This window comes from Triticum aestivum, chromosome 2B, assembly GCF_018294505.1.
Source record: "Triticum aestivum cultivar Chinese Spring chromosome 2B, IWGSC CS RefSeq v2.1, whole genome shotgun sequence".
Lineage (NCBI taxonomy): Eukaryota > Viridiplantae > Streptophyta > Magnoliopsida > Poales > Poaceae > Triticum > Triticum aestivum.
The window spans coordinates 293,281,828-293,307,308 of record NC_057798.1 but is presented as its reverse complement, the minus strand read 5'-3'; positions in this window follow the sequence as shown (position 1 = coordinate 293,307,308).

Below are 25,481 nucleotides of genomic sequence, written 5' to 3'. Positions count from 1 at the left end.
CTCTCCACATTTGCAGATAAGGCTTTCCCTCGTTCGTCATTTTCTCCCACGAGATCTTGATCTTCTGTGCAACGCACAGGCATCTTGCTAGTACTCCTACAATATGTATATTATTGTGAAAGTTCATATACACCGGCCGAGATTAATGCAAACATGGCAGATTTTCATTACATTTTGAACTTTTATAGGACAGAAAAATAAAAGAAACCCGACCCTGAACCTATTCTACGGCGGCGACCGACGTCCTCCATCTACGATCTCTATGTACGGGGGCGGGGTTCAAGAACCGTGAAGTGAAGGTGCGGTCTCCGGCGAGGAAGAGTAGAATACGGGATACAGACCGGCCAGTTGGCACACCATGCCCTGCCGCCTCCCATGCCCTACTCATCCTCAGAGGAGTCCCCGACCTCGGCGGTGCCGGACGTTGGACGGCGGCAAGTATGATGCTTGGATGACAGTTCTTCCATCGTCGGCTGCCAGTGTGGCCACCGCTTGTGCGGTCGCGTCCGTGTCCGGCTACACCGCTATTGGGTCGCGAGAGGCGACTTGAGCGAGGGTGGCGACCTCGAGCTTCATCCCCGAAGACAAGCTCTCCCGCAGAGCGTTCGCACTTGCGGTCATGGCGGATGTGGTGCCAGGTAGGAGGACGATGCGCTATGGTGTGGAGGTTAGCTAGGTGTTGCTGCTTTAAGTAGCGCATTCCTGTGAGGCCAAGCGTCCGGGTGCATCATTAAGTCGCCGGAGTTAGTTCCTCGGGCACCGAGCCTCTTAACAACGACATACGAATGTACGGCATGAATGCAGGCAGATGTCACCGGCTAGGAACGCACCACGCGATGGCGTGAGGGACGAGGGTTTTGGTGTGCCAGGGTAGTCAGCTGCGGTCGTGGCAACGTTGGAGATGCCCTTTGCTCACATGCGATCCCCGCATGTCATTGAAAAAGCAAGGCGACCCGGCATGGTCTCAAGTCCAGAGGATGCAGTTGGCCGCGCTACACCACTCCGCGGACGCGTCGCGGCGCCCCGTGCATCCTCGACGAGCCGGGTGTTGGGATGTGTTTGGATTGTGGCCAAAGTGCACCTTACCAAAATTTTGGTCATGACCCAAAGATTGGTCTTTGTTTGGATGGTTGCCATTTTTTTGGCATGCCAATGAACTCTAGCCAACTCTAGTTCATTTTTCTTGCCAATGTCGGCTAAATCATGGGCAACCAATACCTCAACCAAAATTTTGGCTACCCAATGCTTTGATGGGGCAACCTTGGGCACAAACCAAACATACCGTTGGTCGTGCGACAGCACTAACGCCACCCTCGGCACACCGAAACCGACCATGTCTAGCGACGATATGAGCGTGTCGCTCACCATGGTTGTCGTGTCCAGAGGCTGTGCTGGAGGTGCACCCCGTTGTTGGCCCCAATGACCCACATAAATGGTTGTCGGTGGCGAGGAGGTCGTGGGCCAGCTCCTCCATTGGACTAGTCTGCGCTACGTCGTCCCGACAGGTGTGCCCCACATGTCGGTTTCCCTGTTTTTCCGACCATATTCAAGCGTCAGTGCTCCGTGTTGCGCATTAGGCCTTTCACTATGTAGGCCAAGCGAGACAACTTATTGTTTATTTGAGCTGTTCAAGTGTAATCATGTGGCGTTTGCTTATTTCTCATTCCTCTCCAACCCTCTTCTCCATCGATCATGTTGCCCTCCAGTCGAGTCCATCCTCCCGCATGCCTCATTTGAACATTCTGCCGAGTATCATTCGCATGTACCCACCCTAGTCCTCTTTCAATAGTTCTCCGGACCCCGAGATGAAATCGAGAGGGAACGAGTGGGGGCACGTGATACCTAAGGCGGATTCAAAATTTTGAACCGGTGATCATAGCATCCGCAAATCATATATAAAGGGTATTCAATGTTCGTTTCATTTTCGAACGTACAATATACTCCCTCCTGTCCTTTCTAGTTTACATATAAGTTTTATGTGTAGTCAAAGTATCTCTACTATGATAAAAAAAGGTATCAACATTCAACAACGCCCAATCAATATTGTTAAATTCGTACGTACTCCTACATTTGTACTCGAGATGGTTTCCAATTTGACAATTGACAAGATTAATAGTACATGAGATGTATAATGTGAAAATTATATCATTGGAAACTCCTTTCACATACGAAATTTATCGTATGCTTTGTGTAAGTTGCATGTCATATATTATTACTCTAACATTTGGTCAAAGTTAGCTTCAAAAACGCATTAGACCCTGTATGCTTTGTGTAAGTTGCATGTCATATATTATTACTCTAACATTTTTGTAAGTTGCATGTCATATATTATTACCCTAACATTTGGTCAAATTAGTATAGTGGAAGTGGATCGTCTGACGTGGGTATCCCTGCCTTACCCTCCCTTTCGGTCACTTACTGGCAGACCCCGTGCTTGCTAGGCCCCACATGTCAGTTACTCAATGGGTTCGGCCACGTTAGGGGATCCTCATTCGTAGTATACTCCCTCTGTTTTTATTTACTCCGCATAAAACAAAGGGAGTGGTGGTATAATAAATGACGCGGGCGGGGGAGGGGGAGGGACGTCGGTTTGCTCTCAACTGCGGTCCCACAAGCGAGCGAAAACGCAAGACGAAGCGCGTTCCATTCGGTGAGCGACGTGGAGGATCCAACATGCCGAGCTGCAATGCAAACGCGACAAGAGCGATGTACAGTCAAAACCGATTGACCGATCATCACCGGAACCACTATTCACACCAGAACCTTCGCTGCTCGGCCTACGCCAGCCACGCCCTAAAACCACACCAAATCTCCAGCCCATTCCACCACCTTTCGATCCCCTAGCCCGTATCAAGAGTCTCCTAGTTCACCGGAAAGCCATGGTGCGCCGCAAGATCACTTACTACAAGATGCTAACGCCGGAGCGTCGCGCAGAAATCGCGGTGGCGGTCGGCGCCACAGACCTCCGTTCCCAAGCTTGCTTTGCTGCGGGCCAATCCCCGAGTTCTCTGGAGCAAGCTACGAGAAGGAGGAAGCCGATCCAATGTTCATGGCGGAGGTCGCGGCGCAGAAGGCACCCGATGGGTATGAGACGATGGACATCGACTTCGTGCCGGTGCCGAGTCCCCCATGGTGCAGGCGGACCAGCGGTTCAACATGGCGATACTAAAGGAGGACCGGGAGGTAGATGCTCAACTCGACATGGAGCGCGCGCATGCCGCTGCCATCGAGGCTCTCCTGCAGGCGGAACCGGATGTCGTGGATGTGAACCGGGTGGCGGAGGCTCAACTTGAGGCGGAGCGCGCGGATGCCGCTGCCATAGAGGCCCTCCTGCAGGCGGAACCAGACGTCCTGGACATGAACCGGGCGGCAGAGGCTCGACTTGACGCAGAGCGCGCGGATGCCGCTCTCATCGATGCCCTCCTGCAGGCGGAACCGGACGTCCTGGACTTGAACCGGGCGGAGGAGGCTCGACTCGACGCGGAGCGCGCGGATGCCGCTGCCATCGAGGCCCTCCCGCAGGCGGAACCGGACGTCCTCGACTTGAACTGGGCAGTGCTCTTGTCCGTGCAGAGCTCCCGCACGCTCTGCTTGAACAAGTAGCTGGTGGCCGAGGACAACCACGGTGTGGAGACACACGTCGGCAGCGACGGCTGGTTCACGCCGGGAGCCAAAGACGACGAGGCCATCTCTTTCCGCGAGCAGTGATAGTTTTTCTTTATGTTGTTGTTTTTATGGATATTTTGTTGTGTAAAAACATACTATATTTGTTATGCAAGTCGCCTGACTTGGGTCAGTCTACTATTTCAGGCGGTTGGATGAATATCCGACGTCTCCTAACCCTTCTTTCCTTCTTCCTCACCTCTTCTTCTTCTCCAACAGACCACCGCACGGGCCGTACGGATACTTCCCAACATGCGGTTGGATAAACATACTCTATGAACGAAAATTATGTGTCAGCGATAGGATGGCTGAGTTTGGTTTGTTCACATGCGACAACACGTGCCAGTGAGGGTGCGTTCCCTTGGTTGGGTTTGCGGCGTGCAGGAGCGACTGTGTGAGGGTGCGGTGCGATCGCGGCGTGCAGGAGCGACCGTTTGAGGGTGTGGTGCGACCACGATAGCCGTGCGCAAGTGTACCTCCTTCTCATTTTGAAAACTTTAGGCAATCTTGGCAAAAATGTGTGGCGAAGTTTGGCAATGCAAGGCCTAGACCCAAACTGGATAAGTACGTACGTACTAGGAGTACTAGTGTTAAAAAAGAAAGGCGGGGTTTTCCTCCGTGGGATTTAATCGATACAAATCCTCGTCTCACGTGTCAATTAATGCGTATGTTTTTCTCGAAAGACCAAAGAGCTAACCATCTCACTCCATCGCTTGATTAATGCAGCGCCATGCAAACCAACCTTCTCACTTCGCATGCATGCAGGGGATATTAATGTCCTTAGTTGCTAACCCCATCAATTTTGCCTCGATTAGTGTTAGTGGCCCTTTGCAAATTGTAATATTGATATACTGGCCTTGTGTACAAAAAAATGGAGGTAGTAACTATATTTGACTTCCTTCCCCATTGCGGTGACGTTGACGATATTTTTTTGTGGTTTGGCGAAGTGCGTTCGACGGAGAACACCATTGAGGGAGACCACGGTAAGTCGTTCGCAAGTGCCACCTACAAGCCGAGACAACTGCCTTATTTGCATCCAGGAAGTCCTTTACTAGTACTACTAGGAGTACTAGTGCGGTGAGATGGTTTCTCGAAGAAGACGATGGAGAAGCGGAGTCAGCGAAGAGTGAAATGATGGTTGCTTCGTCCGTGCTTTTGTGATTTGACGCCTCACTGCTTTGTGATTTGTGATAGAAGGGACAGGGGAGTAGACTCCGTGCTCTATACTGTACTACATGCGTCAAACCATGGGAGAAAGAGTAGAGACATTGCAGTTTTCTATTCCTTCAATCAATCAAATAGGGAGCTTCGGTTCCATCTTTTTGGCTTTGGCAACACCGTCCACAATGGTTCCCACGATGCCAAAAGCTATTTTCACATTTGGCTACACATTGTGGATGCCCTTAACCATACCACTTGGTTTTGCTCCTGTGTGCTATCTATACAAATCTCAATTATATTGATCTAAAAAATTATAGAATCAAGATTAGTAAAAAGGAGGTGATTTTGCCGCGCGGATGGCGGGGGAGGTTTCTTATTTTTGGAGGACGTTGTCCTGGCGGTTTGCTAACATGCGGTCCCACGTGTCAGTGCTTTACCAAGCTGATCCGCGTCCCACATGAGGAAGAACAACGGCAGAAGCAACACGTGGTTAAGTTGAAGAAGATGAGGGAGAAGCGGATTCAGCAACGAGTGAAATGATGGTTGCTTCGTCCCTCCAACTTCTTTTTTTAGCATTATTACTTCGACCCTCCAACTTAACTATGGGAAAGGTGCAGCTTTGTGATTTGACACCTCATTGCTCATTACTACGCCGGCGCCATGACTGGGGTGCTTCACCCCGGCTGCTCTGCACTGTATTCCAGTATGGCACGTGGACCCGGTAGCTTGATGTCCCACATGTCGGCGAAACAGACTAGAAGATTTATGAAAGCGAGCGCTCCACTCTTAGGACGGAGTAGTAGACGACACGATGGCCCAGTGAACTACCACTTGTACTGTATAGTACTATAGTTTTGCTGTTTCGCACGATCCATCGATACAAACCCGATTAAAGAGGAAAGGGCAGGATTTTTCCAGCGCGGTAGATGATACTGGCCGTACATTTCAAAGACAATTTTAATGTATGCAAACTGAATAATTATAAGTAACAATATGATATCTAGTAAAACCAGAAAAACATATGATTTATTGTGTTAGAGTGTAGTAGTAGTGCTGTATTGCATAGTTATTTGATGTAACATGCGAGAACACGTGGAGATGTAGTTTTGGAGGGCCTACAAAGAGAAAAGCGTAATACGGTCACCGAACTTCAGAATAAGCTGATTACGGTCACTATATACATTTTGCGGTGATTATACGGTCACTTGCTCACAGTTCAGCATCGGATTGCACTCTGTTGGCCGGCCAAATAGTCTGCATGGCGCCATGTTGACTAGTTAAATTGACCATGTTCCTTGTGGGTCCCACCTGTCAGTTCTCTTAGGGAAAAGGTCAGATAAACACAAATTTACGCAGGCGCGACAAGGCTCCAACCCGTGCGCGGGAATCACCTGGTTGTGTATGTGTCTGTCAGGGCGTCATGTGTGCGCATGCATGTGTAGGTTGAGCACTTGAGCGTGAGAGTGTGTGTTGGTCGTGTGGTGTACTGGTATGTGCATGCATGTGTGTGTGTGTGCGTGTGAGTGTTGCGTGCATGCGTGGCTGCATGCGTACGTGTGAGTGTTGCATGCGTGTGTGGGTGCATGTGTTTTTGTGAGTGTTGCATGGATGAAGTTCGTGTGCATGCGTGCGTGTGTGCATAATCACCACACTAGCTCCTATGTGTTAAAACAGATGGCTCAGCATACCAATACAAGGCCACCTTGTCCGCTGTGCCCGCGGTCATGACTTCGAACCACCATCCAAATATTTTTTTGTCGTTTGTTTTCATTCTTACTAACAAGATGCCCGTGCATTGCACATAACATCAACATGCATTTGTATGACTTGTTTATCTTGTGAGAGAAAAGGATGAACGAGGGAAGGCCTTATTTGCAAATGTGGAGAGGTGTGTGGGTACCTTTTTGCAAAATTGCCATAGTTTCTTTCCTATCCGCCAGACATAAATCGGACGGCCTATATTGCAGGATGGCAGGCACACCATCATCACCAACTCTGTTTTTTATAAGAGTATATTTTATGTATTTTATAAGAGTGTGGATGTAGAGTAGATACAAGTCGACAGGTGGGCACGATGGTAGTGAGATAATGTGATGCAACACTAGAGGTGCCACGTGGAGCGTTTAACTGGTCAACTAGTCATGTCATGAGCAAATACAGAGTTGTACGGTGAGCCCGTGACTGTATAATAACCACTAAATGTAAATGGTGATTGTAATGCGTGGATTATGAAGTCCAATGTACGTATCTTGCTTTCGCTTCAAATACAATGATCGTCATTGCATATATCGCGAGAGAAAGATGAAACGCGCGTGAATTTTCTGGGGGCTTACTTTTAGAGGACCTGGAGATAGTTTTGTGTGCATACGTGAAAGGGGCGTATAGGGGGGGTGTATGCGATGGAGAGAGAGATGCTCTCCGTTTCTCTTTATTATGACTAACTTTGTATATAGTATAAAAATATACAAATTCAAGTGCGGAATAAATATCATTATGGTCACGATGCAATGCAAATTAGCATTCATACTCCTCCATATAACTTTGTAATGTTGTATATATGTAGAAACTCTAAAATAATTTTTTGGCCACACTTTATTAAAAAGGAATGTTGTATGCGAAATAAACGTGAAGAGAGGGCTTTTTAGATCAATAGGGTACGTGATGTAACATGTGTGAATGTGTAGTTGATGCATTTGGCGGGGCCTAGAGAGGTATGTGTGTGTATTACGTATTCGAGAGAGGCATGGATAGAGGGGCCGACCGGGGGGGCGTGGGAGAGAAAGCACGAGAAATGAGGAGTGGTCTAGAGAGAGAGATGAATATGACGTCACGACAAGTGATTCCATTCCCTTGAGTGTGTATATTCAAGGGGGAGGGAATAGAGGCACCAGGAGAAATTTTCTGTGTGTGTGTGGTGTTTGTGTTGGTATGTGTGGGTGTGAGAAGATAATTACACGTGGGGGAAGAGGGTGTGTCACCGCGTGGGGTCCGGTCGGTCGAGGTGAGACCCTTCATTCGGTTCCGTTCTGCGCCACATTGGTCGGCCCATGACACATTTAGGAAGACCCATGGATGAATAGTCGTACAAGACAAAGATAGCAGAATTGTGAAGGACTCTGTGTCCACTGACAAAGCCGGCTAGGATTTGTAACCCTAGGTTCTCGGACTAAGGTAACCCCTTTATCTCTGATATTACTATTCATCCAACCTAACCTTAAGGGGCATCCTACAGAATGCTCTGCTAGAATCATACTCGTCGATTAGGAAGAGAGTTGTGAGACAATGCGTGAGAGACAGGCGTAAAGATAATGTGCGTACATGAGACACGTAGGCAGGTCCATGTATATAGAAAGGGCCGATGAGGATTGTGCGTGTGTATGTTTGCAAGAGGAAGAGTGCTTGTGATAAAGGTTAGTGAAAACAGTTGTAAATGGTTACGAGAGGGAGGGAGGGTTATATCTAGAGCATGTGTGCGAGAAAGACACCTCGGGAGAGAGTGTGTGAGCATGTGTGAGAGACCACCAATGGAGAGTGAAACTACACGTGAAAGACTGCTCTACACATTGATTAAAGATATAAATTCTATCCAAATATTAGGATGGGATCATGATATTTGCAATTCCCGTAAGGAGCGATCATTGATCCATCTGACATCTAGATTATATCGAATTTGAGCATGTCTATGTTATTATTTGACACAATTGATCCACATAGTTAGTATTTTGAACTCCAGACAATGCATCGCTTTAGCAATCGAATATAAACGTGAGTATAGTTCATGTTGTGTGTGTAAAGCACATTATACATACAAAAGTTACACAATGGACATTATAAATAGCTACCTATGAACTAGCATACATTTGAATTCAACTTAAGGTGGTTTAAAAAAATCGAATTCGACATGGATGCTTGTGTTTCAAAATTTCGAACGAAGCACCAAAAGAGCCTCTACTCGCCCGAAACCGCATGAGACCAATGTTTGGTAGTACAAGGAAATTACTTTTCTAATAACTCCGACCCGTGAAACCTACCGGCCCGACGTCCAAAGGTCTAAACCGGGGTAGGTTTGTAGCTTCATCCAGACGCCACGCAACCGCCTCCAAAAAACATTCATACACAATGGCCGCCAAAGCACACATGCACGCGGCCGAAATCGCTCCCGCCCACTATTTGGGACACTTGGGATTACCAACCTACCCCCGACCCGCAGTAGGTCTGAAATTTAAGGAGGGGGGCAAAGTTTGTACTTTCCCCAAATTTCAAACAAGCGCGTCCCATCTTCTATTCAAAAAAGCCAAAAACAAGCGCGTCCCAGACCGAAACATGGTTCCCCCCACCCATCCCATTCCCCATTCGTACTCCATGGGCGCCAAAACTACCTCACCACCAGCCGCGATACCCCGACGTCCTCCGTCCGCCACCCCATCCCACCCATCAACCGCCGCCCTCCTCCATCACGCTGGAGCCGATACCCCGACGTCATCGTCCACCGCAACCTCAACCGCAACGCCCTCCTCGGCTAGTAGTTGAAGAGGAGGCCGAGCCGTCCATACCCGACCCAGTTCAACCACGCTGCCCTGTGCCTCACCGCTGCCGCTCCAACTTCGCCACCCTCCACCGCACCGGAGCTGTTCCTGCTACGCCGTCCTTTGCCGCCTCGGATCAGCTTCCCCTCCGCCGACATACGGCCACGGCAACACAGTCAACAATTTGTCCACGGGTTCGTCCAATCCTGCACCCTCCAGAACATCGGTTTCCCCGGTAAAAAGAAGAAGATCGGCGCGTCATGTGGAGGTGACCAAACCGACAACCGAAAAAGGTACTCCTCTTCCCTTATTCGTGCAAATCTTACGTCTCTGCTTGCACGGTATTCATCCCACAGAAGACACTAGTTGCCCGCTTCTTCTTGATACTAGACGTTCCTAGTAACTCACGATGCACAAGGTTTCTCCTCATATACTATTTCACCTTAGCTAGAGGTCTGTCGCCCCCCCTGAATTTCAATTTCTGGCCAGTTGATTCCCAATTAACGGAAGCATTCCCCGGCGTAGCAGGCGCTAGTACGCCTATTACGCTGGGGAAGCAGCGCCTTGGTGTTTATCTTAGGGGCATGTGCGGCCTAGAGCTACTGGTGCCCGATCTGGAGGTCGGCCGGGATTAAAGGGATGGCCTGGGGGCGCTGCCAAGCACGGTGGTGGTGTGAGGTCGATGGGAGGGCGTGGCGGCGGAGGCAGGGGTCTGGGCCGGTGGTCGCTGGCGGTTCGAGAATGATCGTCAACACTGACTGGAGGGAGGTAGACGAAGGCCATCTACCCGTTCCTTATAGATCAGACGGTTCATTAAAAAATCGACTGTCCTATTTATTTTCAGTCGACTGTTATCTTAGATATTACCACATGTGGTGGTGAGCAGGAGGAGTACCTGCATTTCCTGTGCTCATATATTACAAAATCATACGGAGTAGAATCTAATTTTGTTTGCCATGCAATGTTGTAGAGCTATTATATGTCTCCTGTCATTTATTTTTCAGCCACCTGCTATCTGCTACTTTTACAGTGCACTAGTACTGCACACATTTCACCCGTACTCTCACTATTGTGTTTTTATGCAAGGGTATTTCCGAGTCTGCCGAAAGAGAAGCAGCAAAGAAAAGGGTGCTGAAAGAGAAGTCGTGCCAGCTTTCTTCGCGGGTATGCACGACATGTTACATTGCTATAAAGGGTGCAGTGTCACCAGATGGAGACGGTAAATGTAGCTCTGGAGTTGATGACCTCGCTCGCAATGAACCACCATCCCAGGTGCTTGCTTTAACTTCGCGGTGTCATATGTGGTTGCATATTCCATATGGTGTCTATCTTGTATTCGAAAGGCTAAAGTCGGTAAGATAAGGAAAGATATTTTTTTACATGAACCACCATCCCATGAGCACCAGAAGACAAATAGCTAGTCAGGGCACTGGCCGAGCCAGTGACAAGCCCAGCAAAGATAGGCATCACCTGGAAGCCAACTAAAAAGCTGCAATGGTGGCGAAGCAGCCCGCCTCCCACCAGGCTCTCAGGTCCTAGATGATCATGCTCACCACTCCAGCCAGATGTCTAGCTTGTATTGCTTCCAATTTGGTTAAATTGCATCTGCTTAGCTTACACATTATACCTTTGAATATGACATGCCTTTCTATTTTTGGTACATACTAGTACATCTGTGTATTAACCATGTTTTTACATCAAACTAATGATCTTGTGTATCCCTCATCAATCACTTATGACGAGGCAGGCAGGCAAGGGGACTACTCCTCATTTAAAGAATGCAGCGTCAGCCTCCCGACATGATTCTCAAGAAACAGAAATGCTAGATGAAGATAGTGATCGTAGCTCTATAGTTGATTACATCATTTCCCCTACACTAGCATCGCAAGTGCTTGCTCTAACTTGGCAGCGTGATATGTGGTTGCATGTTGCATATGGTGTCTAGATTGTAATTCTTCCAATCTGGTTAAACTACATGTGCTAGTCTGCTTAGCTTATACATTATACCTGTTAATGTGGCATGCCTTCCTGTATTTAGTACATAGTACATCTATCTATTAAGCATGTCCTTACATAAAACTATTGTTTTTTTGTATCCCGCATCAATCAATATGACGAGACACCTTTAGTATATGCAGTGCAATATTAGTTGCATCTTTCATATGATTTATAGCACGTGCTGCTTCTAATTTGTTGAAATTCCATTTATGATGGGACGCTTTTAACTTGGCAGAGTCATATTGGTTGCATCTTTCATGTGGTGTCTAGCTTGCATTGCTTCTTATTTGCTGGAATGGTTTCTGCTTAGTTTACACAAACGGTTGTGAACATGCCATGCCGTCCTATTTTTCGTACATATTCCATCATAGTATCATGTGTTTGCCTTACATCAAAGTAGTGATTGTCAGTATCATGCATGAATGAGTTCTGAAGAGAGAATTTTATTGCTTTTTCTTGTCGGTTTTACTTGACAATTCAAAATCAATAAAGCGGAAGGAAGTTAGCAAGGCAGCGGATAAAGGTGCTCCTTCCGAACGGAGGGCCTCTACAGTTTCTACTCCTCCACACCCCAAGATGATTTCCAAGACAACACATGCATAGACACTCAACAAAGCTGTGTTTATGATGAGCATGTCTCCCCTAGTGCAGCATCACTAGTGCTCCCTCTAACTTGGCACTGTTATATGTGGTTGCATGTTATGTGTGATGTCTAGCTTGTATTGCTTCTAATTTTGTTGAATTCCATCTGCTTAGTTTACACATTATACTTGAATAAGACACGTGTTTCTGTTTCTAGAATATACAATATCTGTCTATCATACCATGTTCTTACATCAAATTACTATTGTTGTGTAACATGCAACAATCACTTATCATAAGACACGTTTGACTTCGGAGTGTGATATAGGTTACATCTCACATTCTTTTCTAGCTTGTACTACTAATTTGTTGAAATGGCACTTATGACGAGACAGTTTTAACTTGGTAGAGTGATATTCGTTGCATCTTTCATATGGTGTCTAGCTTTCATTGCTTCTAATTTGTTGAAATGCCTTCTCCTTAGTTTACACATCATAAGATGTGAATATGCAATGCTGTGAATATGCAATGGCACTAATGACGAGAGACCTCTAACATGGTAGTGTGATGTTATTTGCATCTTGCATATGATTTATCTCTTGTACTGTTTCACATTTGTTTAAATGCCATTTATGATGAGACACTGTTAACTTGGCAGAGAGATATTTGTAGCATCTTTCATATGGTGTCTACCTTCCATTGCATTGCTTCTAATTTGGTGAAATTTCTTCTTCTTAGTTTACACATCATAGTTCTGGCTATCTCTTCCGTCCTGTTTTTCATACATATTACATCCTCCTATCATGTGGTTGTCTAACATCAAAGTTCAGTTCGTCTACATCACACTTCAATTTGTTCTGAAGAACTAAATTGTTATTCGTTTTTCTTGTCGGCTTGACTTAACATGGCACAGAGAAAGAAGAAGAAACATAGAATGGCAGGGAATGAGAAGCGGATGAATCCTGCAGATTCTGCTGGTACTGATGGTGCAATAGAAGGTCAAAGTCCAGCTGAAAATTCTACAAACACGGCATCCCATGCTACACGAGGTGCAAAAAAAGCAAAACAGAAACAAATAGCTGCCACCAAACAAGCAGAAACAACCCTAGTTCTTGCAACACCTACCACAGTACTACCATCTGCACGACTTACTCATGCGTCAACTGAGCTAGCAGCATGTTCCCAAAGCTCCCTTGCCACCTGACACTACTTCCCAAGCACTCTTGACACTACCTCCCTTGCCAACTGAGCGATATCAGATGAACCTTGTGAGCTTCAACAGCAAGAAGGTAGTTGTTGGAGTCAAGTTACAGTAGCATGCTTCTTTATATGTAGTCTCACAGTTTGATGTACACTAACACTTCCTATGTTCGTTGTTGGACTAGAACCTAGGCGCAAGAGAAAACAAACATCAGGGATAATGCTCGATAGGTTAACTAAATCTAGAGGACGAAGAATGGAGATCTGTTTTGAGGCAAGTTTAAAAAGGCCACGTGATGCTACAGAGTCAGCCAAGTTAGTATCAGAGGCAGCGGTTGCCGTTAGGTGTCATGTACGTATCCTCCCAACATGGATTCAGTACAGGAATGACAAAGACGAAACCCAGTTCAACACCTTCCTCGACCATTTTTCTATAAGTATGGTTATGTATGGAAACTAGTAATATCGTCTTGCTCTGTCCCATACTTTCTAGGTTGCTGATAATGAGACTCCCATAATTTTCAACAAATGAGGTTCAAGTTGGATAGCCAAGATGATGCAACCAGACAAGCTTACACCCATGTTTTCAAGTCTGCTCTGCTATAGTATCAGTATAACTTGAGGAAAACTCACTTTGAAGGCAAGGCTAACAGTGAACTTTCCCAAACATCTCCAGTGGAAAATATATCAAATGAAGACTGGAGGGGCCTTGTTAAGCACTGGTCTGATCCGAAGTATCAGGTACATTATATATATGTGATCAGATCACATGTTGAAGTCCTATTTACGCATGTGCCACACAAATCTATCTTCTTGTAGGTGAATTGTTCAAAGAACAAGGCCAACCGTACGAAAGTGAAATTCTAACAGACGACAGGATCTCGTAGCTATATTGCACACTGTGAGGCTCTTGTAATTAGCTGCTATTTCACTCTTTTTGCTGTACCATATTATCAGATCTATATTGACTTGTTCGAAATGCAGAGGAAAGCCCGCAAGGACCTAAAAGTAACTGAACCAAATGCTATGGAAATCTTCAAGGACTGTTGCACCAGCAAGAAGAAGGGCATGACTATACCAGTCAAAGCTGCTATTGTAAGTCCTTAATCCTCATGCCTTTTAACTACTACTTACTCTGACTTGTGCCTTGAACTGCATGGTTTGCAGCCAATGTCTATTACTCTTTTCAATTTTATACACAATTGTCTTAGCATAACAGTGCACCTTATAAGGTTTAAAAGAGAGGAGTGATGTTCCTTTGATCTTGACCCGAAATCTAGTTCCTTGCTGGACTTGCCCACCCAACATTACAATTGCATGTTTGTCTGTTCTCAGTTGTTTTGTGATATGAATGATGTCATACTATGCTTACCGTATTATAAACTCCGTCTCTTTATCCTTAACCCTCAATACAATGTGAAGAAATAGACAATACATTAGCGACGGTACATGGTCATATGTTTGGAACCTGGTTTAATTATGTACTTTGCAATAAAATACAACTAATATTTTACATGGGTTCACCAGAATAAGTTCTGTATATAGACCAAAGCTATTTTGTTTGGTTTTGCTGCCTCCTTAATATCTTATGTTCTGGTACTACTAATGCAAAACCTCAACTTTTCAGTGAGCTATGGAAAAATGGTGTAACCGCCACCTTCTGAAGGTGGCGATGCAACTATAACCGCAATGTCAGCTCTTGCTGCAGTGGGTTAGTACCTGTCCACTAACAGTGCCAAAAACACGTTCCTGCGTAATACTGGTTTGGTTGTTAAGGCAATATCGTCCAAACTGCCTCATGATCAAGATATGCAAGCTCAAAGCAATGTTGTATGTGCGCTCCAGACACAAGTCCATTCCCTAACAGAGGCCCTTTGTGAAACAAGGAGAAACATTGCTCAATGTCGTCAAGATATGCATGGTTTTGAAACCAGACTATCAGACATTTGCTATGTTGTTCAGGAGCCTAGGGGAAATGAAGGCGAGGGTTATGGTGCTCCATCGGACAATACAGCATGAAAACGTAACAGTCAGGTCAAATGAACTGACCTTCTGAACTTCTGGTGGTGCATTTATCTGCTAGACTGTTAAGTTTTATGCGAACCTTCCTTTTGTTACATAGTTGTAATTTGTTTTGGTGCGATACAGAATTTTGTTCTTAACGTGTAGCCACCTGCTGAAGAAAACAGCAAGCCATTTTTGTAGTGTAGGGTGTTCCCTATATTTGCACTGGTGGCGATCTTTGATGCTGAGTGGATGTAATCGCCTTAATATCCTAGCGTTAGTTTTGGCCTTATTTATTTCCTAGGCTTCTTTTTCCCTAGTTTGCTAGTGGCTGCAACTACCATGGGCCATATATGGGTCGTAGGATCCATGGGTCTCCTACGGGTCGTCGATAAATGGGCTTGTAATCGGTGGGCCTCGAGCCGTCGATAAACGGGCCTGTAATCGGTGGGCCTCGGGCCATCGGATAAATGGGTCTACGTGGGCCATAATCGGGCGTAATTGGTATCGGCCCAGCACGGTAACGAGCCGTTAATGTTGGAAATATGCCCTAGAGGCAATAATAAAAGTGTTATTATTATATTTCTTTGTTCATGATAATAGTCTTTTATTCATGCTATAATTGTATTATCCGGAAATCGTAATACACGTGTGAATACATAGACCACAATATGTCCCTAGTGAGCCTCTAGTTGACTAGCTCGTTGTGATCAACAGATAGTCATGGTTTCCTGGCTATGGACATTGGATGTCATTGATAATGGGATCACATCATTAGGAGAATGATGTGATGGACAAGACCCAATCCTAAGCCTAGCACAAAGATCGTGTAGTTCGTATGCTAAAGCTTTTCTAATGTCAAGTATCTTTTCCTTAGACCATGAGATTGTGCAACTACCGGATACCGTAGGAATGCTTTGGGTGTACCAAACGTCACAACATAACTGGGTGGCTATAAAGGTGCATTACAGGTATCTCCGAAAGTGTCTGTTGGGTTGGCACGAATCGAGACTGGGATTTGTCACTCCGTGTAAACAGAGAGGTATCTCTGGGCCCACTCGGTAGGACATGATCATAATGTGCACAATGTGACCAAGGGGTTGATCACGGGATGATGTGTTACGGAACGAGTAAAGATACTTGCCGGTAACGAGATTGAACAAGGTATCGGTATACCGACGATCGAATCTCGGGCAAGTATAATACCGCTAGACAAAGGGAATTGTATACGGGATCGATTGAGTCCTTGACATCGTGGTTCATCCAATGAGATCATCCTGGAACATGTGGGAGCCAAAATGGGTATCCAGATCCCGCTGTTGGTTATTGACCGGAGAACGTCTCGGTCATGTCTACATGTCTCCCGAACCCGTAGGGTCTACACAATTAAGGTTCGAGGACGCTAGGGTTATAAAGGAAGTTTGTATGTGGTTACCGAATGTTGTTTGGAGTCCCGGATGAGATCCCGGACGTCACGAGGAGTTCCGGAATGGTCCGGAGGTAAAGATTTATATATGGGAAGTCTTATTTTGGTCGCCGGAAAGGTTTCGCACTTTATCGGTATTGTACCGGGAGTGCCGAAAGGGGTCCGGGGGTCCACTGGGGGGGTCCACCTGCCCTGGGAGGCCACATGGGCTGTAGGGGGTGCGCCTTGGCCTATGTGGGCCAAGGGCACCAGCCCCAAGAGGCCCATGCGCTAAGGAAACTTGGGGAGGGAAGAGTCCTCAAGGGGGAAGGCACCTCCGAGGTGCCTTGGGGAGGATGGACTCCTCCCCCCCTCTTGGCCGCACCCCTTCCTTGGAGGAAGGGGCAAGGCTGCGCCTCCCCCCTCTCCCTTACCCCTATATATAGTGGGGGGGAGGGAGGGCAGCCATACCTGAAGCCCTGGCGCCTCCCTCCCTCCCGTGACACCTCCTCCTCTCCCGCAGGTGCTTGGCGAAGCCCTGCAGGATTGCCACGCTCCTCCACCACCACCACACCGTTGTGCTGCTGCTGGATGGAGTCTTCCTCAACCTCTCCCTCTCTCCTTGCTGGATCAAGGCGTGGGAGACGTCACCGGGCTGTACGTGTGTTGAACGCGGAGGTGCCGTCCGTTCGGCACTAGGATCTCCGGTGATTTGGATCACGACGAGTACGACTCCTTCAACCCCGTTCTCTTGAACGCTTCCGCTTAGCGATCTACAAGGGTATGTAGATGCACTCTCCTTCCCCTCGTTGCTGGTTTCTCCATAGATAGATCTTGGTGACACGTAGGAAAATTTTGAATTTCTGCTACGTTCCCCAACAGTGGCATCATGAGCTAGGTCTATTGCGTAGATTCTTTGCACGAGTAGAACACAAAGTAGTTGTGGGCGTTGATTTTGTTCAATATGCTTACCGTTACTAGTCCAATCTTGTTTCGACGGTATTGTGGGATGAAGCGGCCCGGACCGACCTTACACGTACTCTTACGTGAGACAGGTTCCACCGACTGACATGCACTTGGTGCATAAGGTGGCTAGCGGGTGCCAGTCTCTCCCACTTTAGTCGGAACGGATTCGATGAAAAGGGTCCTTATGAAGGGTAAATAGCAATTGACATATCACGTTGTGGTTTTGCGTAGGTAAGAAACGTTCTTGCTAGAAACCCATAGCAGCCACGTAAAACATGCAAACAACAATTAGAGGACGTCTAACTTGTTTTTGCAGGGTATGCTATGTGATGTGATATGGCCAAGAAGAATGTGATGAATATATGTGATGTATGAGATTGATCATGTTCTTGTAATAGGAATCACGACTTGCATGTCGATGAGTATGACAACCGGCAGGAGCCATAGGAGTTGTCTTTATTTATTGTATGACCTGCGTGTCATTGAACAACGCCATGTAATTACTTTACTTTATTGCTAACCGGTAGCCATAGTAGTAGAAGTAATAGTTGGCGAGACAACTTCATGAAGACACGATGATGGAGATCATGATGATGGAGATCATGGTGTCATGCCGGTGACGATGATGATCATGGAGCCCCGAAGATGGAGATCAATGGAGCTATATGATATTGGCCATATCATGTCACTACTATATAATTGCATGTGATGTTTATTATGTTTATGCATCTTGTTTATTTATTACGACGGTAGTAAATAAGATGATCCCTTACAACAATTTCAAGAAGTGTTCTCCCCTAACTGTGCACCGTTGCTAAAGTTCGTCGCATCGAAGCACCACGTGATGATCGGGTGTGATAGATCCTTACGTTCACATACAACGGGTGTAAGACAGATTTACACATGCAATACACTTAGGGTTAACTTGACGAGCCTAGCATGTACAGACATGGCCTCGGAACACGGAGACCGAAAGGTCGAGCATGAGTCGTATAGTAGATACGATCAACATGAAGATGTTCACCGACGATGACTAGTCCGTCTCACGTGATGATCGGACACGGCCTAGTTGACTCGGATCATGTAATCACTTAGATGACTAGAGGGATGTCTATCTGAGTGGGAGTTCATAAGATGAACTTAATTATCCTGAACATAGTCAAAAGATCTTTGCAAATTATGTCGTAAGCTCGCGCTTTAGTTCTACTGTTTTAGATATGTTCCTAGAGAAAATATAGTTGAAAGTTGACAGTAGTGATTATGCGGACAGTAGAAAGCTTATGTCCTTAATGCACCGCTCAGTGTGCTGAACCCCGAACGTTGTCTGTGGATGTTGCGAACATCGGACATACACGTTTTGATAACTACATGATAGTTCAGTTAAACGGTTTAGAGTTGAGGCACCAAAGACTTTTTCGAAACGTCGCGGAACATATGAGATGTTTCGAGGTCTGAAATTGGGATTTCAGGCTCGTGCCCACGTCAAGAGGTATGAGACCTCCGACGATTTTCTTAGCCTGCAAACTAAGGGAGAAAGCTCAATCGATGAGCTTGTGCTCAGATTGTCTGAGTGCAACAATCACTTGAATCGAGTGGGAGTTGATCTTCCAGATGAGATAGTGATGTTTCTCCAAAGTCATTGCCACCAAGCTGCTAGAGCTTCGTGATGAACTATAACATATCAGGGATACATATGATGATCCTTGAGGTATTCACGATGTTTGACACCGTGAAAGTAGAAATCAAGAAGGAGCATCAATTGTTGATGGTTGGTGAAACCACTAGTTTCAATAAGGGCAAGGGCAAGAAGGGATACTTCATGAAATGGCAAATCAACTGCTGCTCCAGTGAAGAAACCCAAGGTTGAACCCAAACCCGAGACTAAGTGCTTCTGTAATAAAGGGGACAACCACTAGAGCAGCATTACCCTAGATACTTGGTAGATGAGAAGGCTGGCAAGGTCAATAGAAGTATATTGGATATACATTATGTTAATGTGTACTTTACTAGTACTTCCAGTAGCACAAGGGTATTAGATACCGGTTCGGTTGCTAAGTGTTAGTAACTCGAAATAAAAGAGCTACGGAATAAACGGAGACTAGCTAAAGGTGAGCTGATGATATATGTTGGAAGTGTTTCCAAGTTTGATGTGATCAAACATCGCACGCTCCCTCTACCATCAAGATTAGTATTAAACCTGAATAATTGTCATTTGGTGTTTGCGTTGAGCATAGACATGATTGGATTATGTCTATTGAAATACGGTTATTCATTTAAGGAGAATAATAGTTACTCTATTTGTGTGAATAATACCTTCAGTGGTCTTGCACCTAATGGAATGGTTTATTGAATCTCGATCGTAGTGATACACATTTTCATGCCAAAAGATATAAGATAGTAATGATAGTACCACTTACTTGTGGCACTGCCATGTAAGTCATAATGGTATAAAACGCATGAAGAAGCTCCATGTTGATGGATCTTTGGACTCACTCGTTTTTGAAAAGTTTGAGACATGCGAACCATGTCTATTGGTGTATACGCATGAAGAAACTCCATGCAAATGGATCGTTTGGACTCACTTGATTTTGAATCACTTGAGATATGCAAATCATACCACATGGGCAAGATGACTGAAAAGCCTCGTTTTCAGTAAGATGGAACAAGATAGCAACTTGTTGGAAGTAACACATTTTGATGTGTGCAGTCCAATGAGTGCTGAGGCATGCAGTGAATATCGTTATGTTCTTACTTCACAGATGATTCGAGTAAATGTTGAGTATATTTACTTGATGAAACACAAGTCTGAATTATTGAATGGTTCAAGTAATTTCAGAGTGAAGTTGAAGATCATTGTGACAAGAGGATAAAATATCTATGATATGATCATAGAGATGAGTATCTGAGTTACGAGCTTTGGCACGCAATTAAGACATTGTGGAAATTGTTTCACAATTAATACCGCCTGGAACACCATAGTGTGATGGTGTGTCCGAACATCATAGTTGCACCCTATTGGATATGGTGCGTACCATGATGTCTCTTATCGAATTACCACTATCGTTCATGGGTTAGCCATTAGAGACAACCGCACTCACTTTAATAGGGCACCACGAAACTCCATTGAGACGACACCGTATGAATTATGGTTTAGAGAAACCTAAGTTGTCGTTTCTTAAAGGTTTGGGGCTGCGACGCTTATGTGAAAAAAGTTTCAGGTTGATAAGCTCGAACCCAAAGTGGATAAAATGCATCTTCATAGGACACCCAAAACAGTTGGGTGTACCTCCTAATTCAGATCCGAAAGCAATAGGGATTGTTTCTTGAGTCGGGTCCTTTCTCGAGGAAAGGTTTGTCTCGAGAATTGAGTGGGAGGATGGTGGAGACTTGATGAGGTTATTGAACCGTCACTTCAACAAGTGTGTAGCAGGGCACAGGAAGTTGTTCCTGTGGCACCTACACCAATTGAAGTAGAAGCTTATGATAGTGATCATGAAGTTTCGGATCAAGTCACTACCGAACCTCGTAGGACGACAAGGACGCGTACTGCTTCGGAGTGGTACGAGTAATCCTGTCTTGAAGGTCATGTTGCTAGACAACAATAAACCTACGAGCTATGGAGAAGTGATGGTGGGCCCAAATTCCGACAAATGGTTAGAAGCCATGAAATCCGAGATAGGATCCATGTATCAGAACAAAGCATGGACTTTGGTGGACTTGCCCAATGATCGGCAAGCCATTGAGATAAATGGATCTTTAAGAAGAAGACGGACGTGGACGGTAATGTCACCGTCTATGAAGCTCGACTTGTGGCGAAGAGTTTTTCACAAGTTCAAGGAGTTGACTACGATGAGATTTTCTCATCCGTAGCGATGCTTAAGTCCGTCGGAATCATGTTAGCATTAGCTGCATTTATGAAATCTGGCAGATGGATGTCAAGACGAGTTTCCTTACCAGTTTTCGTAAGGAAAGGTTGTATGTGATACAATCAGAAAGTTTTGTCGATCCTAAGGATGCTAAAAGGTATGCTGGCTCTAGCGATCCTTCTAAGGACTGGAGTAAGCATCTCGGAGTTGGAATATGCACTTTGATAAGATGATCAAAGATTTTGGGTTTATACAAAGTTTATGAGAAACTTGTATTTCCAAATAAGTGAGTGGGAGCACTATAGACTTTCTGATGAGTATATGTTGTTGACATATTGATGATCAGAAATGATGTAGAATTTCTGGAATGCATATAGGGTTATTTGAAAGGTGTTTTTCAAGTGAAAACCTGGATTAAGCTACTTGAACATTGAGCATCAAGATCTATGAGGATAGATCAAAAACGCTTAATGGTACTTTCAAATGAGCACATACCTTGACATGATCTTGAAGGTGTTCAAGATGGATCAGTCATAGAAGGAGTTCTTGCCTGAGATGTAAGGTATGAAGTTAAGACTTAAAGCTCGACCACAGCAGAAAAGAGAGAAAGGACGAAGGTCGTCCCCTATGCTTGAGACGTAGGCTCTATAGTATGCTATGCGGTGTACCGCACCGGAAGTGTGCCTTGCCATGAGTCAGTCAAGGGGTACAAGAATGATCCAGGAATGGATCATTAGACAACGGTCAAAATTGTCCTTGTAACAAATAAGGACATGTTTCTCGATTATGGAGGTGATAAAGAGTTCGACGTAAAGGGTTACATCGATGCAAGCTTTAACACCTATCCGAGTGACTCTGAGTAGCAAACCGGATATGTATAGTGGAGCAACCATTTGGAATAGCTCCAAGTGGAGCGTGGAAGCAGCATTTACAATATGACCTAGAGATTTGCAAAGTACATGCGGATCTGAATGTTGCAGACCCATTGACTAAAACCTCTCTCACAAGAAGAACATGATCAAACCCCAGATCTCATTGAGTCTTAATCACATGATGATGTGAACTAGTTTAATGACACTAGTAAACTCTTTGGATGTTGGTCACATGGTGATGTGACCTGTCAGTGTTAATCACATGGTGATGTGAACTAGATTATTGACTCTAGTGCAAGTGGGAGACTGTTGGAAATATGCCCAAGAGGCAATAATAAAAGTGTTATTATTATATTTCTTTGTTCATGATAATAGTCTTTTATTCATGCTATAACTGTATTATCCGGAAATCCTAATACACGTGTGAATACATAGACCAAAATATGTGCCTAGTGAGCCTCTAGTTGACTAGCTCATTGTGATCAACAGATAGTCATGGTTTCCTGGCTATGGACATTGGATGTCGTTGATAACGGGATCACATCATTAGGAGAATGATGTGATGGACAAGACCCAATCCTAAGCCTAGCACAAAGATCGTGTAGTTCGTATGCTAAAGCTTTTCTAATGTCAAGTATCTTTTCCTTAGACCATGAGATTGTGCAACTCCAGGATACCGTAGGAATGCTTTGGGTGTACCAAACGTCACAATGTAACTGGGTGGCTATAAAGGTGCATTACAGGTATCTCCGAAAGTGTCTGTTGGGTTGGCACGAATCGAGACTGGGATTTGTCACTCCGTGTAAACAGAGAGGTATCTCTGGGCCCACTCGGTAGGACATCATCATAATGTGCACAATGTGACCAAGGGGTTGATCACGGGATGATGTGTTATGGAACGAGTAAAGAGACTTGCTGGTAACGAGATTGAACAAGGTATCGGTATACCGACGATCGAATCTCGGGCAAGTATAATACCGCTAGACAAAGGGAATTGTATACGGGATCGATTGAGTCCTTGACATCGTGGTTCATCCGACGATATCATCGTGGAACATGTGGGAGCCAACATGGGTATCCAGATCCCGCTGTTGGTTATTGACCGGAGAACGTCTCGGTCATGTCTACATGTCTCCCGAACCCGTAGGGTCTACACACTTAAGGTTCGATGACGCTAGGGTTATAAAGGAAGTTTGTATGTGGTTACCGAATGTTGTTCGGAGTCCCGGATGAGATCCCAGACGTCATGAGGAGTTCCGGAATGGTTCGGAGGTAAAGATTTATATATGGGAAGTCTTATTTTGGTCGCCGGAAAAGTTTCGCACTTTATCGGTATTGTACCGGGAGTGCCGAAAGGGGTTCGGGGGTCCACCGGGGGGGTCCACTTGCCCCAGGGGGCCACATGGGCTGTAGGGGGTGCGCCTTGGCCTATATGGGCCAAGGGCACCAGCCCCAAGAGGCCCATGCACCAAGGAAACTTGGGGAGGGAAGAGTCCTCAAGGGGGAAGGCACCTCCGAGGTGCCTTGGGGAGGATGGACTCCTCCCCCCCTCTTGGCCGCACCCCTTCCTTGGAGGAAGGGGCAAGGCTGCGCCTCCCCCCTCTCCCTTACCCCTATATATACTGGGGGGGAGGGAGGGCAGCCATACCTGAAGCCCTGGCGCCTCCCTCCCTCCCGTGACACCTCCTCCTCTCTCGCAGGTGCTTGGCGAAGCCCTGCAGGATTGCCACGCTCCTCCACCACCACCACGCCGTTGTGCTGCTGCTGGATGGAGTCTTCCTCAACCTCTCCCTCTCTCCTTGCTGGATCAAGGCGTGGGAGACATCACCGGGTTGTACGTGTGTTGAACGCGGAGGTGCCGTCCGTTCGGCACTAGGATCTCCAGTGATTTGGATCACGACGAGTACGACTCCTTCAACCCCGTTCTCTTGAACGCTTCCGCTTAGCGATCTACAAGGGTACGTAGATGCACTCTCCTTCCCCTTGTTGCTGGTTTCTCCTTAGATAGATCTTGGTGACACGTAGGAAAATTTTGAATTTCTGCTACGTTCCCCAACAGTTAACAGGCCGTGGGACTGCAAAAGGCTTAGTTCTATCACAGGCATAACAGGTCGTTAATGGGCCAGAATATAGGACGGGCTGGAAACAGCGCAACAGGTTAACAGGCCAGAAACTGGCCGACTCTTGCCATAGGCCGAATTTGGCCCATTAGGGTAACATGCCAGTAACGGGGCGACTCTTGCCATGGGCCAAATTTGGCCCATTAGGGCAACAGGCCAATAACGGGCCGGAACTAATCGAGGGGCGAAAAGGAGTCCAAGAACGTATGGGCCGTCAATAAGCCAAAAGCTAACACGGGCTGGAAACGGCCCATGTAAATCACGGGCCGTTAACAGGTACAAAGAAAATTACTGTTCATTATGGGCTAGAGTCACCATGGGCCTATAAAGGGCCGAAACATACGAAGGCCTCATATGGGCCGAAAGACGTCGTGGGCCATACATGGGCCGAAAGTGAAATGGGCTGGTGTTATATTCGATGGCCCACACGACGTTGTTAGCCGATTTCCTTTAGGGCCTAACGGGCCGTGAGTTAACGGGTCGTAAAATGGGCTATTTGCGTAGAGACCATTAACAGGCTTTTCATGGGCCAGCCCGTTAACTTTTGACCAAGTCAAATGGGCCGGCTTTGTAAGCTAAATGGGCCAGTGGTGGGCCGTGGCATGTGTCGACATATCATAGGCGCCTATCTGACCCACTGATGAGCTAACACGTGTTTCGTCCGGCCAATAAGAATTTTACACATGGAAATTTCCCATTGGTCGGGGCTGTTAACGGGTTATCGGATCCAAAACCCGACCCGATAGCTTAACGGCGTTCCGTTACGGTGGATGCCACGTGTCGGTCACCCTTGACGAAAGCACTTTCGTGACGCGCGATTTATCGTCATGCAAGTGGACACTTCCGTGATGATAATTTTGGTAATGTCATGGAACACTTCTACGGCAGCTAAGGTATGACTATCTTGATTCTGTCATAAAATCGTCATGGATGTACGTGCATGACAAAAAACGCGACCTACTATGACAAATACGTATCATCACAGAAGTGTATTTTTTTGTAGTGTTGGCAATAGGCTGGAGATAAAACCAGAGAGGTGAAATGGAAAACTTGATGTCTGGGAGGCTTAGGGTAGCAAGGACTACGGTCTTTGGAGTTTCGAGGTCATTAGGACAAAT